At 47.9% G+C, this 25,009-nt stretch overlaps 1 protein-coding gene and 3 non-coding genes across 10 annotated transcripts in view; 3 read left to right on the top strand and 1 right to left on the bottom strand.

Annotated features, from left to right (window-relative positions):
• Nucleotides 1-4,017: 4,017 nt before the first annotated feature.
• On the top strand, nucleotides 4,018-4,090 carry TRNAK-UUU. Its single transcript has one exon. It is a non-coding gene; the product is annotated as a tRNA-Lys (tRNA).
• Nucleotides 4,091-4,351: 261 nt separating this feature from the next.
• Nucleotides 4,352-4,424, bottom strand: TRNAK-UUU. The gene has a single exon. It is a non-coding gene; the product is annotated as a tRNA-Lys (tRNA).
• A 4,142-nt stretch (nucleotides 4,425-8,566) lies between these two features.
• Nucleotides 8,567-25,009, top strand: part of PIK3C2B (phosphatidylinositol-4-phosphate 3-kinase catalytic subunit type 2 beta) — a 73,055-nt gene continuing 56,612 nt past the window's right edge. Inside the window, exons 1-4 of one of the 7 annotated variants that reach the window (XM_044943306.1) lie at nucleotides 8,567-8,674; nucleotides 9,178-9,252; nucleotides 10,085-10,209; nucleotides 10,309-10,389. The gene's annotated coding sequence lies outside the window, so the exon portion shown is untranslated. Of the gene's footprint in view, nucleotides 8,675-9,177; nucleotides 9,253-10,084; nucleotides 10,210-10,308; nucleotides 10,390-10,475; nucleotides 10,892-25,009 lie in introns of those variants that run through there. The other 6 variants (XM_025277683.2, XM_025277682.2, XM_025277676.2 and 3 more) reach the window with 6 other exon arrangements.
• LOC112582782 lies at nucleotides 19,038-19,168 on the top strand. Its single transcript, XR_003107156.2, has one exon. It is a non-coding gene; the product is annotated as a small nucleolar RNA SNORA3/SNORA45 family (small nucleolar RNA).

The raw sequence follows: 25,009 nt of genomic DNA on the forward strand, positions 1-25,009 counted from the left end.
ATTTCCTTCAGAATGGACTGGTTGGATCTCCTTGCAGTCCAAGGGACTCTCAAGAGTCTTCTCCAACACCACAGTTCAAAAGCATCAATTCTTCTGCACTCAGCTTTCCTTATAGTCCAACTCTCACATCCATACATGACCACTGGAAAAACCATAGCCTTGACTAGATGGACCTTTGTTGACAAACTAATGTCTCTGCTTTTGAATATGCTATCTAGATTGGTCATAACTTTCTTTCCAAGTAGTAAGTGTCTTTTAATTTCATGGATGCAGTCACCATCTGCAGTGATTTTGGAGCCCCCAAAAATAAAGTCAGCTACTGTTTCCCCATCTATTTGCCATGAAGTGATGGGACCAGATGCCATGATCTTAGTTTTCTGAATGTTGAGCTTTAAGCCAACTTTTTCACTCTCCTCTTTCACTTTCATCAAGAGCCTCTTTAGTTTTTCTTCACTTTCTGCCATAAGGGTGGTGTCATCTGCATATCTGAGGTTATTGATATTTCCCCCACAATCTTGATTCCAGCTTGTGCTTCATCCAGCCCAGCGTTTCTCATGATGTACTCTGCATATAAGTTAAATAAGCAAGATGACAATACACAACCTTGATGTACTCCTTTTCCTATTTGGAACCAGTCTGTTGTTCCATGTCCTGTTCTAACTGTTGTTTCCTGACCTGCAAATCTAATGTGTATTCCTTGAGTGAGAAATTGGAACATTAATGAGCCAAAATTTAATAGTTCCCCATTGCTTAGGGGACAGTTATTCTTTCAGGTTAACTTAATATTGTCAGCTTTCTAAATTCTCTATGTCTCCCTCTACTCCAGTCAAATACATGTTAAGCCTTACATTGAAGCATCATTTTCTTAGGTCAGTTTCCCAAGACAATAGAAGTAAAAGCAAAAATGAACAACTGGGACCTAATCGAACTTACAAACTTTTGCACAGCAAAGAATATCATGAAGAAAACAAAAAGATAGCCTACAGACTAGGAGAAAATATTTGCAACACGAGACCTGGGATTCATTTCCAAAATTGTATACAAACAACTCATACAACTCAATAAGAAAAAACCCAAACAATTCAATCTAAAAATGGACAGAAGACCCAAGTAGACATTTCTCCAAAGAAGATATATAGATGGGCAATAGGCACATGAAAAAACACTCAGCTTTGCTAATTATTAGAGAAATACAATCAAAACAACATTGAGGTATACGCGTCACACCAGTTAAAATGGCCATCATCAAAGAGTCAATAAATACTGAAGAGGGTGTGGACGAAAGAGAACCCTCCTACATTGTTGGTGGGAATGTAAATTGGTGCGACCACTATACAAGATACTATGGAGGGAGGTTCCTCAAAAAACTAAAAATAGAGTTGCCACTAACTCCAGGAGATAGCGAAGGACACGGAAGCCTGGTGTGCCGCAGTCCACGGGGTTGCAAGGAGTTGGACATGACTGAACAACTGAACAACAATGATCCAGCAATCTCACTCCTGGGTATATATCCAGAGAAAACTATAATTTGAAAAGATATATGCATCTCAATGTTCATAGCAGCACTATTTAGGATAGCCAAGACATAGAAGCAACCTTAATGTCCATTGACAGATGAATGGATAAGAAGGTGTGGTACACATATACAGTGCAATACCACTCAGCCGTAAAAAGAAAGAAAGAATGCCATTTGCAGCAACATGGATAGGCCTAGAGATTATCATACTCACTGAAGGAAGTCAGAAAGAGAAGGACAAATATCATATACCATTTATATGTAGAAACTAAAATAAGATAAAATGAACTTATTTACAAAACAGAAACAGACTCACAGACATAGAAAACATGGTTACCAAAGGGGAAGGAGAAGAGGAGGGATAAATTAGGAGTTTGGGATTAACAGGTGAGCACTACTGTATGTAAAATAGATAAACAACAAGGTTCTACTGTATAGCACAGGGAAATATATTCAGTATCCTGTAATAAACCGTAATGGAAAAGAACATGAAAAAGAATGTGTGTGTGTATCTGAATCACTTTGCTATATACCAAAAACTAACACAACATCGTAAAGCAAGTGTACTTCAATAAAAAAATAAATGTGTTAAACTTTATATATAGCATGACTATAGTTAATAATAGTGTCCTATATATTTGTATTGCTAAGAGAGTAATCTTGAAAGTTCTATTACAAAAAATTTTTTTTGTAACTGTATGTGGTGACAGATGTTAACTAGATTTATTAGGGCGATCATTTTGCAGCATATACAAATATAAAATCATTAGGTTGTGCACCTGAAACGATGTAACATGTCAATTTTACCTGAATAAAAATTAATTTAAAAAATATGTTAAGCACTTGTTGAAGGTTGGATAGTGTCAGAGAACCAAAGAACAGAATCATGGAGTCGGATCTTGTTATATTTTTCCCTAACTTTGTGAATGCTTATTATATGTCAGATAATATTCTAAGCAATTTACATAAACAGTCTTATTTAATTCTTGCAATCGTTTTATTGTCCTGAGACAGAGAAATAGTTTACTCTAGATCACACAGGGTAGTAAGGTTTCAAAAAGGGGCACCTAACTTCAGCACCCAGCCTTTACGGATTCTTTCAATTTTTGAAGGTACTTACATGCATCGTTTAAAAAATTTCAAGTTGAAGTATAGTTGATATACAATATTATATTAGTTTCAGATGAACAGCACTGTGATTCAGTGTTTTTAGAGATACTGCTATTGAAAGTTATTACAAAGTAATGGCTGTAATTTTCTGTGCTGTACAATATATCTTTGTTGCTTAATTTTTAAATTTGAAATATAGCCTAACACTATCTTACAATTATTCCCAAATTGTGTTCTTTTACATGATTATTAATGGCTACATATCATTCTTAATAGCTGCTGCTGCTGCTAAGTCACTTCAGTCGTGTCGGACTCTGTGCGACCCCATAGACGGCAGCCCACCAGGCTCCCCCGTCTCTGGGATTCTCCAGGCAAGAACACTGGAGTGGGGTTCCATTGCCTTCTCCAGTGCAGGAAAGTGAAAAGTGAAAGTGAAGTCGCTCATTCTTAATAGGCCATACCATAATTTATATAGCCATTTATGTCATTTACAGTTTTTTTTCCAGTTAAAATGCCTTGATGTTCTTTTCTGTCTTGTAATCAAGTCTTTTTGCACATCCCTGATTATTTCTTTAGGACGAATTCCTGAGAGTGGAATTGCTGGACCAGGGCAATCACTTAAAGCAGTTGGAATTAAGGGAAAGCAACGTCAGCTAAGAAAAACCCTTCGATGTCCCGCTCTAAGCCCCACGGAGGGTTAATTCTCCACGTCAGCCCTGTGGCAGAGGGCAGCGCTGAGTACTGGCGGCTGTGGAAGAGAAGAGACTCCGATGCCAAGATCGAGAAAATGTCTCACCGCTGGCATGTTCAGCTTTCCACTCTGGTTTCCTGGGATTTCTGACTGGAAGGTCATTGGGGTTTGTGTCACGTAAAACTGACTCGGACCCCATGACGGGACCTGCAGGACAATCCCACCGTCCCTCTGCGGGGTCCTTTCTCCCGCTCCACACTACACAGTTCAGTTCAGCAGCTTCAGAACAACGTATCTGAATTCTCTCTTAGAGAGGTTTTTTTGTGTTTTTCTTTTTTTTTTTGTCGGGAACGTTTTAGATACCCACCCTTGTATCAAGAGTGTAATAAATCTTGTCACTACAGATCTTCAAAAGTGGCCTACGTCACCGTTCTGTTCATCTTAGACTTGTCAGAGAGATTACCTAATTATTATTATTATTACCCAATAATGGTTATCGGGCACAGAAGAGTCTCGCAATCCTGAGTTAACCGGTAATGCTGGCGAAAGGTCCACGATGAGCGTTCTGTTTTCCCTGGCGCACGAACCCAGTGCTTGATCGGGTTTACCCCAGTTTAACAAAATGCCGGCGGAGGAGGCGGGTCCGCGGCGCTCGTCGTACTTAAGTAAGATGCCGCAGAAGCCACGCGCCTTCGTGAGAGCCCGGATAGCTCAGTCGGTAGAGCATCAGACTTTTAATCTGAGGGTCCAGGGTTCAAGTCCCTGTTCGGGCGCTTTGCGTTTTTTCACCTTCAGTTTTGTTTTCTTCCCCAGTTCTTAGAAATCTGAAGGAAAAAAATTCCTCCCGAAAACCGCGCAACACCTCCGCACTCACCAAGAAATTGAGTCATTTTGCGTAGCCGCTTTTCTTTCTTCCCTGACTGTACGTTTATCTATCATACTCCGAAATCAATGAAAAATAAAGTTGATACGACTTAAGGTAGAAGTAGACTTAGCAACTAAACAAACCTTGAAATTTTCGAAAAATCAGAAGGCGCCCGAACAGGGACTTGAACCCTGGACCCTCAGATTAAAAGTCTGATGCTCTACCGACTGAGCTATCCGGGCTCTCTCGGAAAGCACTTTCTCTTCTGTTTACTTGATAATATTCTAATAAATTGGCTCTCAAATCTAAATTTTAATTAGTATTATTTTTTCCAGTAAGATAAGGAAACACAAACATTCATTTTTCTGTTTTTCTCCATTCACTTAATACGTGTTTTCTTCAAGTTCCTTCATATTTAATGTCTGATGAATTTCTAATATTCACTAAGCTCTCTAAAATTACGTGGTAGTAAATTACAGAAAAATGGGAAACGGAGACGAACATTAAAAATTCAGAAAGCTGCAACCTCTTTTTACTACACTTCTGTCTTCAGTATACTGCTTCCCTGATAGGGCCTCTGAATGTCGGTTATACTCTGCGGAACCAGGTTTCAGGGATTTCCCCCATATCTTTAATGAACAATAGGACCTCTGAATGTCAGTTATATCTACTGAACCAGGTTACAGTATTTTCCCCATATTTTTAAAGAACAATGTATTTCCATTCACTTGATGATATAGCTGTTAAATAGGCATTCCTTAGCACAAAAGAAGGAAAGATACATTTGACTCATAAATAGAGGAGCTAATATAGGAAAAGAGAAGTGACTGTGGAAAGGTGGATCCGAATATAGATTGAGAGAAAGGGAGTTTAGACCTTTAATTTAGATTTTGATTGAATTTTTCCCTTTCTCCCTCTTCCAGACAAGTTGCGGTTTTCAAATCAGACTCCCAAGGTGAGTCCTTGTAAAGCAGTATTAGTGTGTACCAGTGAAAGCAACATAAATTATTAAGAATAAAAATCTCCAGATCAGCCTGGCTTTTCCTAAAATCAACTTCATCAACTGTGACGCATAGGGTGAGGAAAACAGGATTATGAAATTTCAAGACTGATAAGGGAGTGCGTTTTTGTTTCTGGGAACCTGAGGCTTCTGACACAATGAACTAAATTGCCCAGCCTCAGTTGCAGGAGTTTGCTTCCTACAATTGCCTGATTCTTTAAAAACAAAGGCCAACAAACTGTGTGATCCTACACAGGCCTGAGTTTCCACATCAACAAAACGAGGAAAGTTGATTAGATGACCTGTGCTGCTGCTGCTGAGTCACCTCAGTCGTGTCCGACTCTGTGCGACCCCATAGACGGCAGCCCACCAGGCTCCCCCGTCCCTGGGATTCTCCAGGCAAGAACACTGGAGTGGGTTGCTATTTCCTTCTCCAATGCATGCAAGTGAAAAGTGAAAGTGAAGTCGCTCAGTCGTGTCCGACTCTTAGCGACCCCATGGACTGTAGCCCACCAGGCTCCTCTGTCCGTGGGATTCTCCAGGCAAGAATACTGGAGTAGGGTGCCATTGCCTTCTCTGAGATGACCTGTAAGACACTTTCTAAATTTAAAATTTTTACCACTCTTGTTACTTTTTTTTGCGGGGGATAAGATTAGAAGGAAGACTCAAAACGCAACAGGAAGAAATAATGTAATTGTACAAACATTTATTGATCATCTATTGATATTATGGCTTAGGTTCTGTGATGAAAGTCCTCTGACTTTCATCTCTATATATAGGACCTGGATCCTGTTCACTGTCTAGGAAAGAAGGGAGACATTTAAGCAGTTAATTTAAACAAAGTAATAAATGCAGTAATAAGAATTCAAGTACAAGAAGAGGCAGGAGATGAGAATGGACAGAAAGGGTGTACAAAATGAGGGCAAGGGGTCCTTCAGTTTTCAGCAAGGAAAACAGGATCAAAGTTAAATTTCAACAAGTTAACTGTCAGAGGTATGCAGAGGAAACTGTAGTGAGCCAGACAGACATTTATCTATTCAGGTGTTTCTTGAGCACTCATGTGTGAAATAAGGAAAAACTGTTTGCTCTGTTTGAATGAGATGTGAAAATGTATTATACCTAACTTCTTTTTTTTTTTTTTTTTAAGGAAGGGAAATAGTAGCTGTCCAGTGTCCCTGTGAAGTGAAGTGAAGTTGCTTCAGTTGTGTCCGACTCTGTGCGACCCCATAGACGGCAGCCCACCAGGCTCCCTGGTCCCTGGGATTCTCCAGGCAAGAACACTGGAGTGGGTTGCCATTTCCTTCTCCAATGCATGAAAGTGAAAAGTGAAAGTGAAGTTGCTCAGTCGTGTCCGACTCTTCGAGATCCCATGGACTGCAGCCTACCAGGCTCCAGTGTCCCTAAAGAAGCAAAAATAAAGTTGTTTGTTTTTTTTTTCCTGGTCAATGGCTTCATTCGTTACATCGTATTGCCTTTGCTCCAGGAAAATAAACCAGCTGTTTAAATTGACTAACTCATGAATTGCTTATTGAGCACCTACTATTTCCACAGCAAAGAGACAGGCACAGTGGGAAGGAAAACAGTTAAGTCTGGAAGGAAAATGAGAAATGAAAATTGTGTTTTGGGGATGGTGAATAAATTAATCTGGCTGTAATAAAGGGAGGTAGACAGGAAAAGTGTGGGATTGGAGACAGCTGATGGGATTTATTTCAGGCTAGAGGAGAATAATTTTATCATATAGGCAACAGCAAAGTTTGAAAGTCAAATTGAAAGTTTGGCTTGTTAACATTGTAAAGTCCCATATGAAGTAGCATGAACTGAATCTGCTTTTTCTATATTGGGTTACAAAATACCATCAGCTCTACGCTTTCTCCTTTTTAAGCATGAAATCTTCCTGGAGTGCTACCAAGCTTCTCACTCACATTGACTGTTGAACTTAATTCTCCCACTGGAGGGCAGTCTAAAATCACAGATTCTAGATTTGTGGCCCAAACCCGCCCACCCCACCAACCCTTCTCAAACTGAAATTTCCCCGCTAATTATTTTTTTTTTTTTTCCCCCGCTAATTATTAAACACATGTTCTTTGCTCTTCTACTCATCAGACTCATTGGTCATTGAAATTTTCCATCAACTCTGTATCAGAGCTAGGAAAATTGTGGATGAAGAAATGGGTCCCCAAACCAGTGCCTAATGTACCTACTCAGAGACCCAGTGCTTCACCATCATCATCTTTGAGTTGAGATCATTACAAGGTGCAGAGATGCACGGTACAGAGGAATTGTTCTGAAAAGTTTCCTTTTGTGTTTCTGGCCCAATAACTCCAAACTGAGAGCAGCCTAGGTTTCTGGTGGGCTCTTCAAGCTCTCTCCCACTACACTCCTCTCTATGACAGAAAGGCTAACAACTCAAGAAGCCCTCTAGCATTCAGAATCCACTGACTTCTTGTCAATCCAAAAGGCATTTCCAGCCTCACCTCCCTGGATGCCTCAGCCGCCCTCGTGTTCGCATCCCTCTTTCCTGACACTTTCTGTCCTCCTCCTTTCTGACACTCTGGCGTCTCAGTTCTTTCTTTCAGGCCTCTTCTTACCTCTATTTACCCACTTGGGTGATGTCACATATGTAACTTTGTTTATCATCTATGAATGGAAGAGTCCAAAATTGAAACCACGTGTCCATGCCTCTACTTTCAATTTAGTTTCATAAATCTAAAGTCTACTAGACATCTCCACCTGAGCATTCCAGAGACACTGCAAGTCCAAATTTAATTTAATGTTCAAAATCAGAGTCATGATTGTACCTCCAATATCCGGGCCCTTTCTTACTACAGTCCCTCACTTAGTAAATGGCACCACCTGCCCCCAGTTCCTAAGGCATCAGGTGGGGAGTAATTCTACACTCTTCCCCCTCACTGATGATCCCTATATTCAGTACAGTACCAAGTATTACTGACTTGACTGCCTGACTCTCTTGTATCTGTCCTTCCCTCCCATCCCATGCTTCTGTCCCTGCTTCGAGATTCTCTGCTCTTGCACCCTGAATGCAGCCATGGCCTCCCCGTGAGTTCCCAGCCGGTACTCCTAAGTGTGCAAATGGCACACTCCAATTTGAAGGAACAATTTACAAAGGGCCAGGAGGGTATAGAAAGCCAAAAGCAACAGTGTGCAGTCTCCCGGGCCAGCAGAAAAGGGAGTTCCCACTTCTTGGCCTGAAAGTCGAAGGAAGGGAGTGAGCAATTCTCTAAATGGAGAGAGAAGAGGGAAAGGGAGAGGGAGGGAAAGGAGCTGAGAGGGAAGGGGAAACACCTGGAGGAAGCTTTGTTGAGCGTGGCAGCCAGCCCACAGTGACCCCAAAGAGAAGGAGCCCAAGGAAGAAATGTCCAGACCTCTTGACCTCCCTCCTCCCGCTCTTCTGAGGAGGCTCCCCACTGGCCCACCGCTTCTAGGAAACCAGAGGGCCCAGAGTGGATCTGCAGGGGCAAAGGGAAGACATCAGTATGTATTCCAAATCCTCCTGTAATAGGCCGCATCACTGATCACACCACTCCCAGTCTGCACCCTGGGTTCTCTGTTGCCTACAGGGCTAAACCTAAATTTTTTGACATGCCCTGGTTTCTCTTATAATACAGAATTTTCTCCCTACCAAGATGCATTAAAAAGCCTTTAATATGATCCTCAGCCCAGCAACTTGGGCAGGCCTATTTCCTGTTAGCTCTTCACTGAAGACTCTCCACTCCAGCAACCCTGGACCACTGAGGGCCCCACACTACTGTGTTCTCTCAGGCTTCCGAGCTTAGCCTGATGACTAAGAGCACACAGAAAGGGATCATAAATGTGTGCTTCGATCACGCAGTGAATGAGTGAATGAGTGCATGTTTTTATCCCCCGAGGCTCTTGAGCATTAGGAATAGCTTCATACATACGTTATATGTGCAGAACACACAGGCTGTGGTCATCAAAATGGTCCATTACATTCTTTCCTTTGATCTCCACAACAGGCCTGAGTGGGAAGCAAAGCTGAGAGAACTATTGATGCTCAGAGGGTGAAGTGGACTACCCAAGGCCATGGTGCAGTGAGTAGAAAACAAACACAAGCCTTTGTCCCTTCTCCTTTCAAGAGCTTCTCCTCCCATTGTCTCACTCAAGGTTGCCTGCAATTAATGGTTCTTTGCACTGGCCCAGATTTCACCTTATATGAGAACAAAACAATATCCCAAGAGGTACCTCCAAATCATGATCTCACTTTTTACATTGCTTTCTCCCTCTACATAGGACTTCATCTGGCTATTCAAATTTCCTTCTCTAAAACAGTTATCCTCCTTTGAGCTCTAAAGTCTCTTCCATTTAGGAAATTTTAAAACGCCCTTATCTTTTTTAAAAGGCCTTTCTGACACCCTTAAAAAAAAACCCACAAAACTCCAGTGAACCCCAAACAGACTGTAAGAGTAGCATTTTAACAAACATTTCTTTGAGACTAGAGAAGGCACGGGTTTGCAGATGTTTCCCTGAGAACCCTAGCAGGGGAGTCCTGGGCCTCTGACCTCAGGCTGGGAGTACTGAGCCCTAGATACCTGAAGGGGACTGCAGGGGAGGGACTCTGAGAACCAGGTGCTGAGCGTAGTCTGGCAAGGAAGAAACAAGGAGGACCCTGGTGGAGAGCAAGATTCAAGTTTTGAGGAAAACGCACTTTGAGATAAGATAGCATCGTTATTACGCAAAACAAAAGCAAATGGGGGGGGGGGGCAACTATGGGTTTCTTTGGGTGGAGCCCTTCGGAAAATTCTTCTAGAGACCACTGCTCAAACAAAGGTACTGAGTCAAAATTTTAAATAGAACGTAATGTATGCAAGATTTTCCCCTTGCGCTGGTTGGGCTGGAGGATCAACCACTACCCTTCCCCCTCAGGTTGTAGACTGCTATTTAACGGGGATCGGGTCACACGACCCACTGGGGCGAACCGAAAAACCGATGAAGCAGAAAAGTGCAAAAGGCAGAGGCAGCTTCCCCCCGCCGTCTCCTCCAACCTCAAGGTAGGGACTCCCTCGGGCATCGCTCTGTTAATGATGGGGGGGGGGGGGGAGGAAATTCCATCCACCGATACCCGGACCTCAAAACTCGGTCATTTCCAGTAGAATGATCTGGCATTCGTCCGGCACACAGCAAAGGGGTCCCAGCAGGGGAAGGTAACGACCATCTGCAAACACCCTCACGTGAGTGGAGAGTGGAGATCTCGGCCCCTGGGTTCCCGAAGCACGACTCGACGCCTTGATTTTCCCTCCCAGCGCGCAAAGGCCGGGGAGGCGGGGAGCCGAACGGGAGGGGCAGGCGGCCGGGCTCGGGGCCCGCCCTCCTCCGCGCTTCGGGCGCTGCGGGCTGGGGCCGCGGCCTGCGGCTGCCCGCCCTGCCCGCGTCCGGCCGAGCCTCCGCTGCCGTGCAGTGCGCGGGGTCTCCGGGAGATGGCTTCCCCGCGCTCGCCCGCGGCTGTCGCTATTGTCTCCCCCGGGCCCGCCGGACCCCGCGGGCTCGCGCACGCCCTCGGCTGAGCCGACTCCCCAGCCGGTCCTCGCGCCCCTTCTGCCTCCCCGCTGCCCCGGGCCCGGCGCCCGCCGCGTGCTGCCCGGGAGGGAGCGGCCCGGAGGAGGCGGGGAGCCGCCGGGAGCCGGCAGCCCGGGTCTCCGAGCGCACGACCGCAGGAAACCGCAGTGGGCGCAGGTAAGGCGCGCACCCGGCCGGGCGACCCGGGCCGCGTCTGCGGATCACCCGCCGAGTGGGGCGGACGGAGGTCGGGGGCTCTCCCTGCAGCATGGCAGCTGCGAGGTTCAACAATGGAAGGACCCGAGGGTTCCCGGGGCGCGGGCCGCGGGGGCGGTGGGAGCCGAGCTCCGGGCCCCGCACCCGAGCGGGAGGCCCCGCCGCCTCCCCGCTCCTGGGTCTCCGAGTGTCTCGGACCCCGGGCGCCCTCTTCCCCACCCCTTTCCCTCTAAACACACTTCCTGGCTCCCAGCGGCAAGGCGCCCTGAATCAGCCAATGGTTTTGGTGTTTTGGTTTGTTAAAGATGAGAAAATAAAAGGCAAAACCTGCCCTGGAGTGAGAGTGGTGGGGTGGTGCTTTCTCTTGCGGTAGGTGAAAAGTCAGCATCTAGCCTAGGGAATATATAATAGATATACATTTTTTAGGCGGACAGATAGGAAAATTGGCTTCTGCCTTATAAGGATACTGCAGCAAAAGGGGAAAGCTTGGGAGAGGGAGAGGGGCCTTCATGCCGGAGTTCCCGGTCCTTGGGGGGAGGCGCAGCTCCCCCGGCCTGTGCTTGTCTCTGGTTTTCAGCTCCCGACAGCGGTGGCTTTGATGTTGGGGCGCAATCGCAGCAGCAGGAAGCCCCGGGGAGCCTGCCAAGCCCGGGTAGGGTGGGGTGGGAAGCCCAGGGGCTCGGCAGGCTCCCGGGTTGTGAGAAGAGGTTACTAACGTGTGAGGTTAGCGCACACACCCTGGTTGGCCGCGGGGCGCGTGTGAAGACCCTGCTATTGCTCGCGCTCTTCAGGCCGACCTCCTTTCTCTTGGTCTCCACCCGCTTGTGGGGTCTTTATGGCTTCCCAGCCCCTCCAGCCGGCTGCGATGGAATCTCTATTGTCTTTGCTGCCCTGATGTTTTTTTATCGGTTCTTTTAGAGAATTTTGTACCCTGGGTGGCTGGTCCCAGCGTGGCACCAGATTCCTTAGCACACAACTACCCAGGCTTCCAGAAGTGGGCCAACATGCCCCTCCTTCTCTGTCTAAACTACCTGACTGTATGGGTTGTGGCCAAGCAGATGTAAGTAATTTGCACTGAATTCCAACCCTGTATCAGCCGCTGAATGAAAACTTATTCTGTTGCCACACAAGGCCTCAGGAAGATACTGGAAGAGAAATGGTCCAGGGGGTGGCAAACCTGATCCCTCCCGCACTCCAGCTGTGTATCCCAGAACAGAAGTTACGAGGCTTCAGAACTGCAGCTCCTCCAGAGCCTGGCGGTCCCCTCTGGGGTTGTGTCCATGGAAAAATTAAGTCGAGGCACATTTTATAGCCCTGCCTGGCAGCCAGCGTCTGAGGAGGTGGTGGCTCGGAGCCGGAGCCCTGGACTGAAGCTGTGGCTGTTTCCCCTTTGGCCTTTGGATGAGTCCAAGGTTTGACTTCCATGGCTCTGAACTTACTGCTGAGTGTGCATGGGTGTTTGTGTCTGACTCTGACCAAACTCTCAGCCCTGGCCAGAAGGGAGCTAGTCCATTTCCCTCTTCCTGGAAAGATTGGTGAGGGAGGCTCCGTTTATCTGGGTCCTCAGGCCTTTCCCTGGAGTGCTCGTTTGGATTGTCCAGTGACCTGGAATACCTGCATACTTGGCCAGGATGTAACGATGCTCTAGCAGATACCCCACCTTCTTGTGAGCCTTAGGTCTCCTCTCTGGTTTCTCCACCCCACCTAGGCCTGACATTTTGAAGTATCTCATGTGTATGGTCATTCAGCCTGGACAGCCCTGCTGGCCAACAGGAATAAAAATGAGGGAACTCTGTTCCCTTTGGGGGTTTGTAACTGGCCGTAAACTTCAGGCTCCTCATGCTCCCAGGACGTGAACTTGGGTGCAATAGTGCGGAGTAGTAGAGAAGCAGTGGGTGGGTTCAGTGTCAGGAGGCCTGGCTTCCTAGCTGTGTGAGTATGAACAGCTCGTGAGCCTAAGACTCAGTTTGCATAACTATAAAAGGGGGGAAAATACCTTTGGGTCATAGGATTGTTTTAAGGATGAAAAACACTGCTTACCATGAACTGAATAAAATCATGTATGCAAAAGCACTCTGAAAACTGCAGAGTGCTATACAAAAGTAGGTTATACATCTGAGTTTAGTCTCACTAATGAGGGAGGGAAAGCTGGTGGGGATGGGGGAGAGGGGTGGGAGGAAAGGGATATGAAATAGAGAATGTTCTGGAAACTTTCTTTTCTGGCTAAGGGAAAATAATGTGACAATGCCCAGGTAAACTATTCTTTGGGTATTTCTCTTTAAATAGGGTTGCTAGAATGGGAACTAGGAGAGAAGGAAAGTCCACTTAATGATATTTCTAGGGGATCAGGGGGATATATACACCCCCAAAGGCTGACTGCTGTCTATAGTTAGGGTAGTACTGAGCTGGCAAATAATATTGTAGCTGGCACTGATGTCAGCTAGCTAGTCAATACAGAGGAGAGATTTGAAGCGGGCATTCCCTTTCCAGACCCTGTGCTCATAAGTTGGGTGCCCCTCTCAGGGAGATGTTGGGTCCTGGGAAAGGAGCAGCAGAGTTACAGAATTCATTCATACTGGATTCCTTGATTTGAATGCCAGTGAGATGCTACCGGACTGAGACATACCTTAGATAACTCACTTCTCAAGGACACAGATCCTGGGGGACAAATTTCCTCCACCCAGCCCTAGTCCAGCATAGCACCTCCTTAATTCTTGCATTTCCTAGGATCACATGTAGTTTTAGAATTGGAAGTCATTTCTCTACAAAGAAATGACTCTTCCAAGGTCACGCGATTCTTAACAATGCCGGAACTTGTTCCACAGATCATTTTACTGCCAATGAAAGGACCTGTCTTTTAGCACTTTGGAATGTACCTATCAGTTGACCCTATCGTTGCTGGGAAATTTTCTTCTCTCAGGATATCGGTGATGGAATTCACTGGCCTCAAATCTCCATAGTGTTAAAGGGATTCATGACACAGAACATATTTTGAGCTTTGGGGAAGAAGCCCACAAGGTATGGAGGAGGAAGAGGAGAGCAGTCCCAATAGTCCTGGGGCAGAATATAGAATCTGCGACAAGGGATCTTTAGCAGTTCATCCTTCCTCTTCTTGAGAACTTCCTGTAGGAAGTCTCACCTAGCAGAGGCTCCATGGTGTTTCAACAAGAGGCCAAAAATCATTTGCCTCTTTGGAAACTTCTTTCCTTCCTCCTTAACTTTCGCACGTTCCACCCTTCTTTTTGAAAACATTGTTCGACACCCTTCATCCTGGACCTTTCTCTCCTAACCTCAGCCAACCCTAGTCACTGCGAGACTAGTTTCCTGGGCAGTGGCTTCTTTTCTCCTTGGCGTTTTTTCCACTACGTTTAATGCCTCATTCCAAATCTCGACCCGTGGATCCTGTCTTAGAGGTTAGCTTCTATTTCTGCATCCTCCCCACTGTGGGTGGGTGCCAGTCCCTGAGAGCTGCTCACACACTCTGGTTCCCCAGGCCCACCAGGAATAAGCTTGCATGGAGGCATCCTCTCCTGCCAAGGTTTTCTCTCTGTCTTAGTCTGCTCAGTACCCTTGACAGCAGACCAGAAGGCACAGTGAGGGGAACGGGATAGACAGCCGAGGAGATAGTACAGTTTGCCTTGCCAGGTGAAGAAACAGATATGAGCTCTTCTCATCTCAGGTCCAAACCTAGAACCCAGACTGGAGTGATTGATGGTGCCCAGCCACCGTTGAGACACCTCTGAGGGCCCCGTGTTTCTGAAAGCAGACTGTCTGCCCCATCCCTGACTTGTCACGCTCGAGTGTCTTCCAGAGGGTAAAAGAAGTTAAAGTACAAGGAGCACTGGAGGACTCATTTGATTCTGACCCAAAATGGAGAGATTGTTTGCAAGTTGGATATTATGGGCACCTGGGAGAAGGCAACTGTATTTCCCCCCAAAATATTATAACTAGGATGTCAGATTTACACTTTAGAATTCAGGAAAACAGATTTTTTTTCTTTTTTTAAATTAAGAGAAAAGATGGATATAGTTCCCTGACAAGCGATTTTGAAAGAGTGGCTCCCTGAGGGTTGTCAATTCTCTGAAGTGCAATTTTGGTTATGCTATTGTAGATGGTCCCAACAAGGAAGGCAAAAAGGAGCCATTTGAGAAAAAGTTCAAATACCAAGCAAGACATGATAAAAATACCAAGCAAAGCATGATAAAAAAGAATAGCCTCCAGCACTGAGTGTCTGTCTTCCTGTAGCTTTTCAAACCTTATCTTAATTCCCACCCCCACTGCAATCCTTGGAGGAAATAGATGATGAAATTGTCTCATTCTCCTTTGCAGATGAGAGAACTGAGGTTCAGCTTAGGTTTAGATTCAAACCAAGATTAAGGTTGTACAACTAATGAGAAAAGAGCCAGAGATTGAATGTAGGTCAAGATGCCTCTAGAACCTGGGTTGTTTCTATGCTGCACTGGAGGCACCTGTGAGGAAAAAATGTCAATGAGGCCCAGGTTCTGAATGAGATGGGGCTTCCGCAAGTCAGGTGACAGCAGCAAGTGGTGTTCTTAAAGTCATCTGTGGAAGAAGACGTGATCACAGAGGCAAGGAAGCTTGTCAGTTAATGTTTAAAAAGAGCTCATCTGTTCATTCACAGATGTTTTTTGAGTGCATACTAATGACTTTAGGTGCTTTCAGTGTCTAGCACATACAGCCTTCCAGAACTTACTGCTGGGTGGAGAACATAGACGAGTGAGTAGGCTATAGTACGGGATGCTTAAAGAATTCATAAATGAGGCGTTTAGGGTGGTCAGAATTCCTGGTGGAAATGAAATGTTAGCTGAGATCTGAACAATGAGTAGGTGTTGGGGTGGAATGGGGAGTGAAACAAGTGGTGAGAGAGGTAAAGGAAGTGTAGTTTAATTTGGCCAGTACTCTTGCCTGGAAAACCCCATGGACGGAGGAGCCTGGTGGGCTGCAGTCCATGGGGTCGTGAAGAGTCGGGCACGACTGAGCGACTTCACTTTCACTTTTCACTTTCATGCACTGGAGAAGGAAATGGCACCCCACTCCAGTGTTCTTGCCTGGAGAATCCCAGGGACGGGGGAGCCTGGTGGGCTGCCGTCTATGGGGTCACACAGAGTCGGACACGACTGAGGCGACTTAGCAGCAGCAGCAGCATTGGAGGAGCTTGCATTTTATCTTTTATTCATCCATCACCCATTATGCATTGAATGCACACGGTGAACCTGAGTGCACAGCAGGGAAGAAGACAGACCAAATGAATTACCGGGAGTAGTATCTGATGCATGGCAAGGACTCAGTAGATGGTGGTGGTCAGTTAATTTTATCATCTTCCAGTAGCAGGTTTGTGCTAAACCCTCAGAATATAAACTTGAGTTCAACATGGTCCCTGACTTTGGGGTAACCACACTGTACTCCAAAAAACTCAAGTGAACAGATGAGCTTTATGTAGGAGGTAATTCTGTAAGCTCAATATGAGTCAGTTGTGCTATGGTTGTCCCAAGGCAGCATTTCTTAAAAAACTACAGAAACTAAGACTAGAGTACTTAATATTTTGGGGGACACTTGAATTCTGAGAACCTAATAAATGCTATTGGGTATCAACCTGGAAAAATCAATTACAATTTTGCCTTCCTTATCCAGCTTCAGAATCCCTGATGCTACAACAGGAAAGTGATCATTCTTCTCTAGGTTGGTCAGAGCACGCTCAGAACACTGTGTTTAACAACTCTGTCCTGTGTGTAAAGCATTGTATTGAGCATTGTGGGGAAGACGAAGACAAATAGGAGGTAATTTTTTCCTTAAGATTAATGGGCTTATATTTATAAAGTGTTTTGTAGTTATAAACCACATACATGGATGGTTGTTGTTGTTTTTAGTCGCTAAGTCGTGTCTGACTCTTGCAACCCCATGGACTGTATGATTTCCCAGGCATGAAGACTGGAATGCGTTGCCATTTCCAACTCCAGGGTTATGCTCCTGACGGAGGGATCAAACCCGCGTCTCCTGTATTAGCGGGCGGATTCTTTACCGTTGTGCCACCAGGGAAGCCCCACCTACATGGACAAGTTATTTTTATTCTAATCACCAGTAGGGTAATACCAAACAATATAAATACAATGGGATGCATTAAAATTTTTACAGACATTTGAAAGACAGCAAAGTCACTTTCAGTCATAGGAGATGAAACAAGGCTCTAACATAAGAGCAGGTCGGGCAAGCCAGAGTGTTCTAGAGGGCAAGCCCATGAGGGAAGGAGTGCTCCAGAGATCGCTCGCGTAAGGGAAGGAGTGCTCCAGAGGGCGCTCGTGTGAGGGAAGGCGTGTTCCAGAGGGCACGCACGTGAGTGAAGGCGTGTTCCAGAGGGTGCTCGCGTGAGGGAAGGAGGGTTCCAGAGGGCGCTCGCCTGAGCAAAGGAGTGTTCCAGAGGGCACTCGCGTAAGGGAAGGAGTGTTCCAGAGGCCACTCGCATGCGCGAAGGAGTATTCCAGAGGGCACTCGCGTGAGCGAAGGCGTATTCCAGAGGGCACTCGCGTGAGCCAAGGAGTGTTCCAGAGGGCACTCGCACGAGCGAAGGACTGTTCCAGAGGCCACTCGCATGCGCGAAGGAGTGTTCCAAGGGCACTTGCGTAAGGGAAGGAGTGTTCCAGAGGGCACTCGCATGAGCGAAGGAGTATTCCAGAGGGCACTCGCGTGAGCGAAGGCGTATTCCAGAGGGCACTCGCGTGAGCGAAGGCGTATTCCAGAGGGCACTCGCACGAGCGAAGGACTGTTCCAGAGGCCACTCGCATGAGCGAAGGAGTGCTCCAGAGGGCACTTGCATAAGGGAAGGAGTGTTCTAGAGGGCACTCGCGAGAGCGAAGGAGTGTTCCACAGGGCACTCGCGTGAGCGAAGGAGTGTTCCACAGGGCACTCGCGTGAGCCAAGGAGTGTTCCAGAGGGCACTCGCGTGAGCGAAGGAGTGTTCCAGAGGGCACTCGCGAGAGCGAAGGAGTGTTCCAGAGGGCACTCGCGTGAGCGAAGGAGTGTTCCACAGGGCACTCGCGTGAGCGAAGGCGTATTCCAGAGGGCACTCGCGTGAGCCAAGGAGTATTCCAGAGGGCACTTGCATAAGGGAAGGAGTGTTCTAGAGGGCACTCGCGAGAGCGAAGGAGTGTTCCAGAGGGCACTCGCGTGAGCGAAGGAGTGTTCCACAGGGCACTCGCGTGAGCGAAGGCGTATTCCAGAGGGCACTCGCGTGAGCCAAGGAGTATTCCAGAGGGCACTTGCATAAGGGAAGGAGTGTTCTAGAGGGCACTCGCGAGAGCGAAGGAGTGTTCCACAGGGCACTCGCGAGAGCGAAGGAGTGTTCCACAGGGCACTCGCGTGAGCGAAGGAGTGTTCCACAGGGCACTCGCGTGAGCGAAGGAGTGTTCCAAAGGGCACTCGCCTGAGTGAAGGAGTGTTCCAGAGGCCACTCGCTTGAGCGAAGGCGTTCTCCAGAGGGCCCTCACGTGAGCGAAAGAGTGTTCCAGAGGGCACTCGCATGAGTGACAGTTTGTGGGAGAGCGTGGGGCCCTGGAGAATGGTTAATGACCATCAGCGCTTTGGGGGGGCATGCAGGGGACTGGGCTGGGACTTGGTGTGGAGAAGGGAAGAGACAGAGTTTCTCACTGGACGAATGACATGACCAGAGCTCCAGGATTCCCTGGCACTGGAGTATACCAGAACAGTCACCAATATCAGCTTGAACATTTGGTAAAATGTGATATTCTTGGGTCTCCATAACAGAATGGGAAAAAGACCTCAAACAATTTTGGCCTCACACAAGATTCAGTTTAGCTTTTATTTATTTATTTTAAATTTTATTTTATTATTTGCTTATTGACATATAATTGATTTATAACCATTTGACTTAGTCTCTTTTACTACTTGTGTGACCTTAGGCAAATTACTCAATTCATTTCCTGTTTTCATAAAGTAAGGATAATAATATAAACATTTAAGGATTGTTAAAAGGATGAAACAAGACAGTACCTGGCACAGAATGCCAGATAGGGTGGGGGTGGGGGAAAGGTCTGTTTCCTTCCTTCTATTTCTTTGATACTTATATTCACTCATCGAGGCTAGGGTCCCACTTGGGTATCAGCTGTTGCCTTAGTGTGCTAGAGTCCTTGAAGAAGTAACTGCTGACCTTATTCACTGACTGTGACCCTTATGGCATAGTCAGTCACCAGGTTAGTAACATACATCAGATTGTTACACAACTGTTAGATCGATTAGTGCCCACAACTTAGGGAAATGGTAATAACTATTTGTTTAGGAACCCTGTGTTATAGGAGTGTGTAGAAGCTGTCAGGTCCTAACCCACTCTAGTACTCTTTCCTGGAGAATCCTATGGACAGAGGAGCCTGACGGGCTGCAGTCCATAGGGTTGCATAGAGTCAGACATGACTAAAGTGACTTAGCATGCAAACATGCATGCACATATTCACTTAGCCTTCCTCTCTGTCAACCCCTAGTACAACCCCCCCCCCCCAACCTTTGCTTTGTTTTCACCAGAATAAAGTATGATAACCTCACTCCAGGCAGGACAGTGGACATATCCTTGGGGTACTAATTTGACAGATTTATAATGATGTTTACATGCATTGCAGTGATGTTTCAGCAAGGTAGCTATGGATGGTTAGCTCCGTTGTGCCTGCACATATGGCCGCGTTCTGGCTTCTCTCATCCAGCTGCAGGCATGCAGCTAATCTCTGCTGAGAACAGCCTCTGACTATTGCTACCCTATTGTAGACCCTGGGTGAGGGGCACAGGGGCAAGGGCCCCATGACGGTGGGGCTGGTGGGATGTGAGTGTGCCTCACTGAGCCAGGTGGGCAACTGAGTCCATATGCTGGGCATAGCCTTGGCCTCTGTCTCCCTTGGAACTTCCTGTGCAAAGTGGGACATCAGTTCAGTTTCGTCGCTCAGTCCTGTCTGACTCTTTGTGACCCCATGAATCACAGCATGCCAGGCCTCCTTTTGCATCACTCCCGGAGTTCACTCAAACTCATGTCCATCGAGTCGGTGATGCCATCCAACCATCTCATCCTCTGTCGTCCCCTTCTTCTCCTCCCCCAATCCCTCCCAGCATCAGAGTCTTTTCCAATGAGTCAACTCTTCGCATGAGGTGGCCAAAGTATTGGAGTTTCAGCTTTAGCATCAGTCCTTCCAATGAACACCCAGGACTGATCTCCTTTAGGATGGACTGGTTGGATCTTCTTGCAGTCTAAGGGACTCTCAAGAATCTTTTCCAACACCACAGTTCAAAAGCATCAATTCTTCGGCGCTCAGCCTTCTTCACAGTCCAACTCTCACATCCATACATGACCACTGGAAAAACCATAGCATTGACTAGATGGACATTTGTTGGCAAGGTAATATCTCTGCTTTTCAATATGCTGTCCAGGTTGGTCATAACTTTCCTTCCAAGGAGTAAGTGTCTTTTAATTTCATGGCTGCAATCACCATCTGCAGTGATTTTGGAGCCCAGAAAAATAAAGTCTGACACTGTTTCCACTGTTTCCCCATCTATTTCCCATGAAGTGATGGGACCAGATGCCATGATCTTCGTTTTCTGAACGTTGAGCTTTAAGCCAACTTTTTCACTCTCCATTTTCACTTTCATCAAGAGGATTTTGAGTTCCTCTTCACTTTCTGCCATAAGGGTGGTGTCGTCTGCATATCTGAGATTATTGATATTTCTCCTGGCAATCTTGATTCCAGATTGTGGTCCTTCCAGCCCAGCATTTCTCATGATGTACTCTGCATAGAAGTTAAATAAGCAGGGTGACAATATACAGCCTTGACGTACTCCTTTTCCTATTTGGAACCAGTCTGTTGTTCCATGTCCAGTTCTAACTGTTGCTTCCTGACCTGCAGACATAGGAGATGGGAAAAAGGCATTAGGGAGTGTACAGAGCAACGCAGAAACTGACAGGACTCCTCCTCTACTCCTCCACTGCCTAGGTTACTTCCTACTTAGGAAAGAAATCTTGACCCCTCCATGTGCAGAGATGCAGAATGGTTGTTGTAACACCATCTAAGACAAAGGTAGTGTTCTTGTGCCCCATTTTAATGTCATGTTATGTACACAGCATCAGAATGTTTAGGAAACACTGAGAGCGTAAAAGAAGTAAGGCAAGTTTGAAACAGCTGACCGGGGAAGGTTTCTGAGGATCTTGAGTTGGGGTGGAAAGAGGAGAGAGAAAGCAGGAGGAAAAGCGCCTCCAGCTGCACTCGTGGCTTTTGAGGCCCTAAGGGTCAAGTGGGACCAGTAGGGTCCGGGCACTGGAGGTACCTCCACTGTGACAGGGGTATGTAGGGGGTGACCAGGTGGAGGGGAGTCCTGGCTGGGATCCCCTGCAATCAGGCACCATCAGGATCTCTGCCCACTTCCCAGCCCCCTCCCTGGTGTCCCCTTCACTGTGGTTTGGGGATTCTGAACACTGGGAGGCCGTCTGGGGGAGGATCTTATCTCCCAGTTCCCTCTTAGGGCCCTGCATCCGCAGTGGGGTTTCTCCTTTGACCTTGTTGAGACGGAACCCTTGGTCTCCTCCTGGGTTCTGTGTCCTTGGCTGACCCGGGGCAGGATATCCTTCCGGTCTGCTACCAGGAAGAGGGGAGAGGGACTTCATGGCTGCGGGGTGACGCCAGGCTAACAGCAGCCAAGGCCAAAGACCGGGGGGTCAGTGACTTAAAGGGTCAGGCCGCCTCGTGGACAGCGCTTAGGGGAACTTGTGCCCTGGAGAGGTCGGGAGCTGGGACCGGGGGAGGACTGGCAAGGCCTGTGTCAGAGATCTGATCCTCCACCTTCTCATGGATCATTTCTTCCAGTGCCACTTGCAATTTCCTTTTCCACTTCCAGATTCCCTTAGGTTGAGCACCTTCTCCCCAGACTCTGGTTTTTAACTGCAGACGTCCTTCTGACACTCCTGAGTAAATTAGTATCAGATGTTTGGTGGTGTTTTGTGTGTGGTGTGTGTGTGTTTCTGGTCTGAAAGAAGGGGGCCACTTGGGAACTGACACCCCTTCCCTTGCCCATCCTGGTTTGTGAGGACCCCAGGGTTCTCCATTGATTGAGGGGATAACCAGCCGCCGCTGAGGCTGACCAAGTTTGTTTGGGCAAAGGCGCTCCGGGGCTCTGTGTCTGGGGTCTCCTTCCCTGGCGTCGCCCTCCTGCGAGCTCTCCTGGCTGGCCCAGCCTGGCCCCGCACGCTGGAATGTGGACAGGGAAGGGCCCTGGAACCTAGGGGCCCCGTTTTCCTTTTCTTCGGGTTCAACTTCCTGCTGCTTTTCTTAGGCTTCTTTGCCAGCGGCACTAGAACTGTCCCCTCAGCTGTCTAGGCCGGCTTCTTCTGCCCTCAGGGAGCTGCTGAGGGGGTGAGTCGGAGGGTGTGTGGTGGGTGGGAGCGTGCGGGGTGGGGACGTGTGCAGTTTGTGTGGTTACTGTGGCTCTGGGCCCCTGGGAGTGACTGCAGTCTATCGGGGACTTTCTTGATTTGGAGAACTAGCACTAATGGAAGATATTCAGACAGCCTGTCAGGATTGCTGGGTTAGGGACCGCGGTGGCAGAGAGACAGCGGTCAGAGCTGGCGGAGGGAGGTGCAGAGCCTCCCTGCTGAGAGGGCGGGAAGGAGCTCTCCCTGGGGACGGCGTGGGGGGCCGGTCTTCACTCCTCCGAGGTTCCCATGGGTGACTGGCTCAGTCTTTTTCTGCTCGACTTCCTTTCACCCTTCTCTGAGCCAAGCAGGTGGCTGTCGGCTGCCCACACAGCCTGGCTTGCCCGCTGGTTCCTCAGCTCAGGCTTCCAGCCATTGCCTTGCCCCTCCCCACAGGCGGCAGCATGGCGTGGGGGCTGTTGGCTCCCCTTCTCTACTTTGTGGACTCGTTCTGGGGACCGAGCCCCCAGGTCCTTCTCGTCCCGGGCTCTGGCCATCATCAGTGCCAAGCGTGTCCTCATGGGGAGGCGCATGGGTCTGGGGCAGGCTTGTTTCTGAGGACCAACAGCACCATGTGGCCTCCCCACACTGGGTCATGGGCCCTTCCCAGCTCTTCGGTGAGAGCCGGGGCAAATGCAGACTGTTCGTGGGTCTCATTCGACTCATTTCTATTAGACAGGCGGATCCTGTCATGGAGACGGGAGACAGCCTTTCAGATGTCCAGGAAAGGTGCTACCAGAAAACAACTGAAGAATTGTTATAAGTGAATGAATTGGAGACACTCCCTGCAGATCAGAGAGTTGATCCGCAGCAAAGATGCCATTCTTGTGGAGGATGGTCTCACTGGCGTTATTCAGTTGACTCTGGCTAGTCTGATGCCTCGGTGGTTACCCCGAGATACTTCCCCATCCTCTTGCTGTGGGCATGGGCCGTCATTTGCGATGCTGCTCAGCGCTCCCTTCTTCTCCCCTGCAGACTCTGATGGGTTGGCCCTGCCCAGCTTGTGAGGACTTGAGGAGTCTGCACTGGAGCCGTGAGCCAGAGTGACACCACCTGTCATCTCTCCCCTCCAGTGAGTCCTCCAAGCAGAGCAGAGCCTTGCTGGTGTGTTGGGTCCTCACTTCGGTGCCTTGGCTGGATGGGAACAGCTGTGACCTGCTTTCTGGATTTTGCTTAATGGGCTGGCCTCCTCTAGGGAGTTTTCCCAGCCCACGCAAGAATCCTGGAGAACTGGATTCCGGCGGGCATGAGCTGGGGAAGCTAGACTGGAGGTTCAGCTGGAGGTGTCAGGCAACAGTCTAATCTTGCAGGAGCTCTCAGCTGCAGCCAGCAAATGGCACTGGGAAAGGCTGCTGTGTCCCCATGCCCACCTCCATCCACTTTCTTATATCCCCCTCCTTGAGGGGCTTCCTTTATGCTTCAGGGGCCTACAGTAGATTCAGAGAGGCTGAGGTTTCCTAAATTTTGGAAACGTTAGGTTGTTTTTCTCTTGTAGGTAGGTTGGGGTGCACTTTGGTGGGAACTGATCTGAACTAGAAGGACTGGTCCTTGGAGCGGAGGGCAGGCAGCAGAGAAAGTGGGAAACGTGGCCCAGAGGGGAGGTGTGGCTGCTCTGGCTCCTGGGATGGTTCCTGGGTTAGAAACTCACATGCTGCCAAGACCTTTCTTTCTTTTTTGCCAAATGTTCCATTCAGCTGACTGCCAGCTCCTGGTCCCGGGCCCTGCCATCTGTAACAGTGCGGCTCTTGGAAAGTTTTGAGATGAGCCATGAGCTGCCACCTCACCTCTTCCATCCCCGACTCTCTTAATACCAAGACCCCATGTCTACAGGGTGTGTGCCAGGAGCTTTGAGCCCCAGGGATTCCATGTGTGTGCACGTGTACATATGTGTGTGTGCTTTGAACGGAAACTGTTGCACAGATGGTTTCTGAGCAGGGACTGGGGACTGTGAATGCAAACCTGACGGATGTAACTGGGTCACACGGCCTCCTGACCCTCTGCTCTCTTAGAACCAGAGAGCCTTTTATTAGGGCTCTTGGGTCCACTTTGGCTTCAGATTGGTGGAGAATTCAGGGTAGGCCCAGGAGAGAGAGAGATGGAAAGTAAGTCCAGTAGCAAAGACTGAGTTACATGGGACTGCTTTAATTTGGCTAAGAGGGTGCTGGAGAGGAGCTATGTGAGTAGGAAGAAAGTGCAAGTCTCTTTCTTCCACATTTGGAGCTGAGTGAGAACCACCCCGAGAGAACATGGTTAATGAGAAAGACTTTATTGGTGTGTGTTACTCAGTGATGGGCCTGACTTCAAAGCAGCCTGTAGAGTTGTATAAAACCTGTAGGTTTTCATTACGGGAGCAGGGATCGGCTGCATATCTGTTTGAGGCAGAGAGCTGACCTACTTGACTTCTGGTTATACCACCCTGCTGGAGGAGTCAGGTTCCTGGCACAGGGCACGCTGACTTCCCTGTTGGAGCTATGGGTGGGGAGACGTGGAGCAGGACAGCAGGGTGTGGGTTGAGGGGTGGGCGATGGGTCCCTGGCTGCAGAACCACTGGAATGGGGGTCTGGATAAGTGTGGCTGTTGGGCGTGGCTAGGGGGAGGGTCCTCTC

This window comes from Bubalus bubalis, chromosome 5 (assembly GCF_019923935.1).
Source record: "Bubalus bubalis isolate 160015118507 breed Murrah chromosome 5, NDDB_SH_1, whole genome shotgun sequence".
Classification (NCBI taxonomy): domain Eukaryota; kingdom Metazoa; phylum Chordata; class Mammalia; order Artiodactyla; family Bovidae; genus Bubalus; species Bubalus bubalis.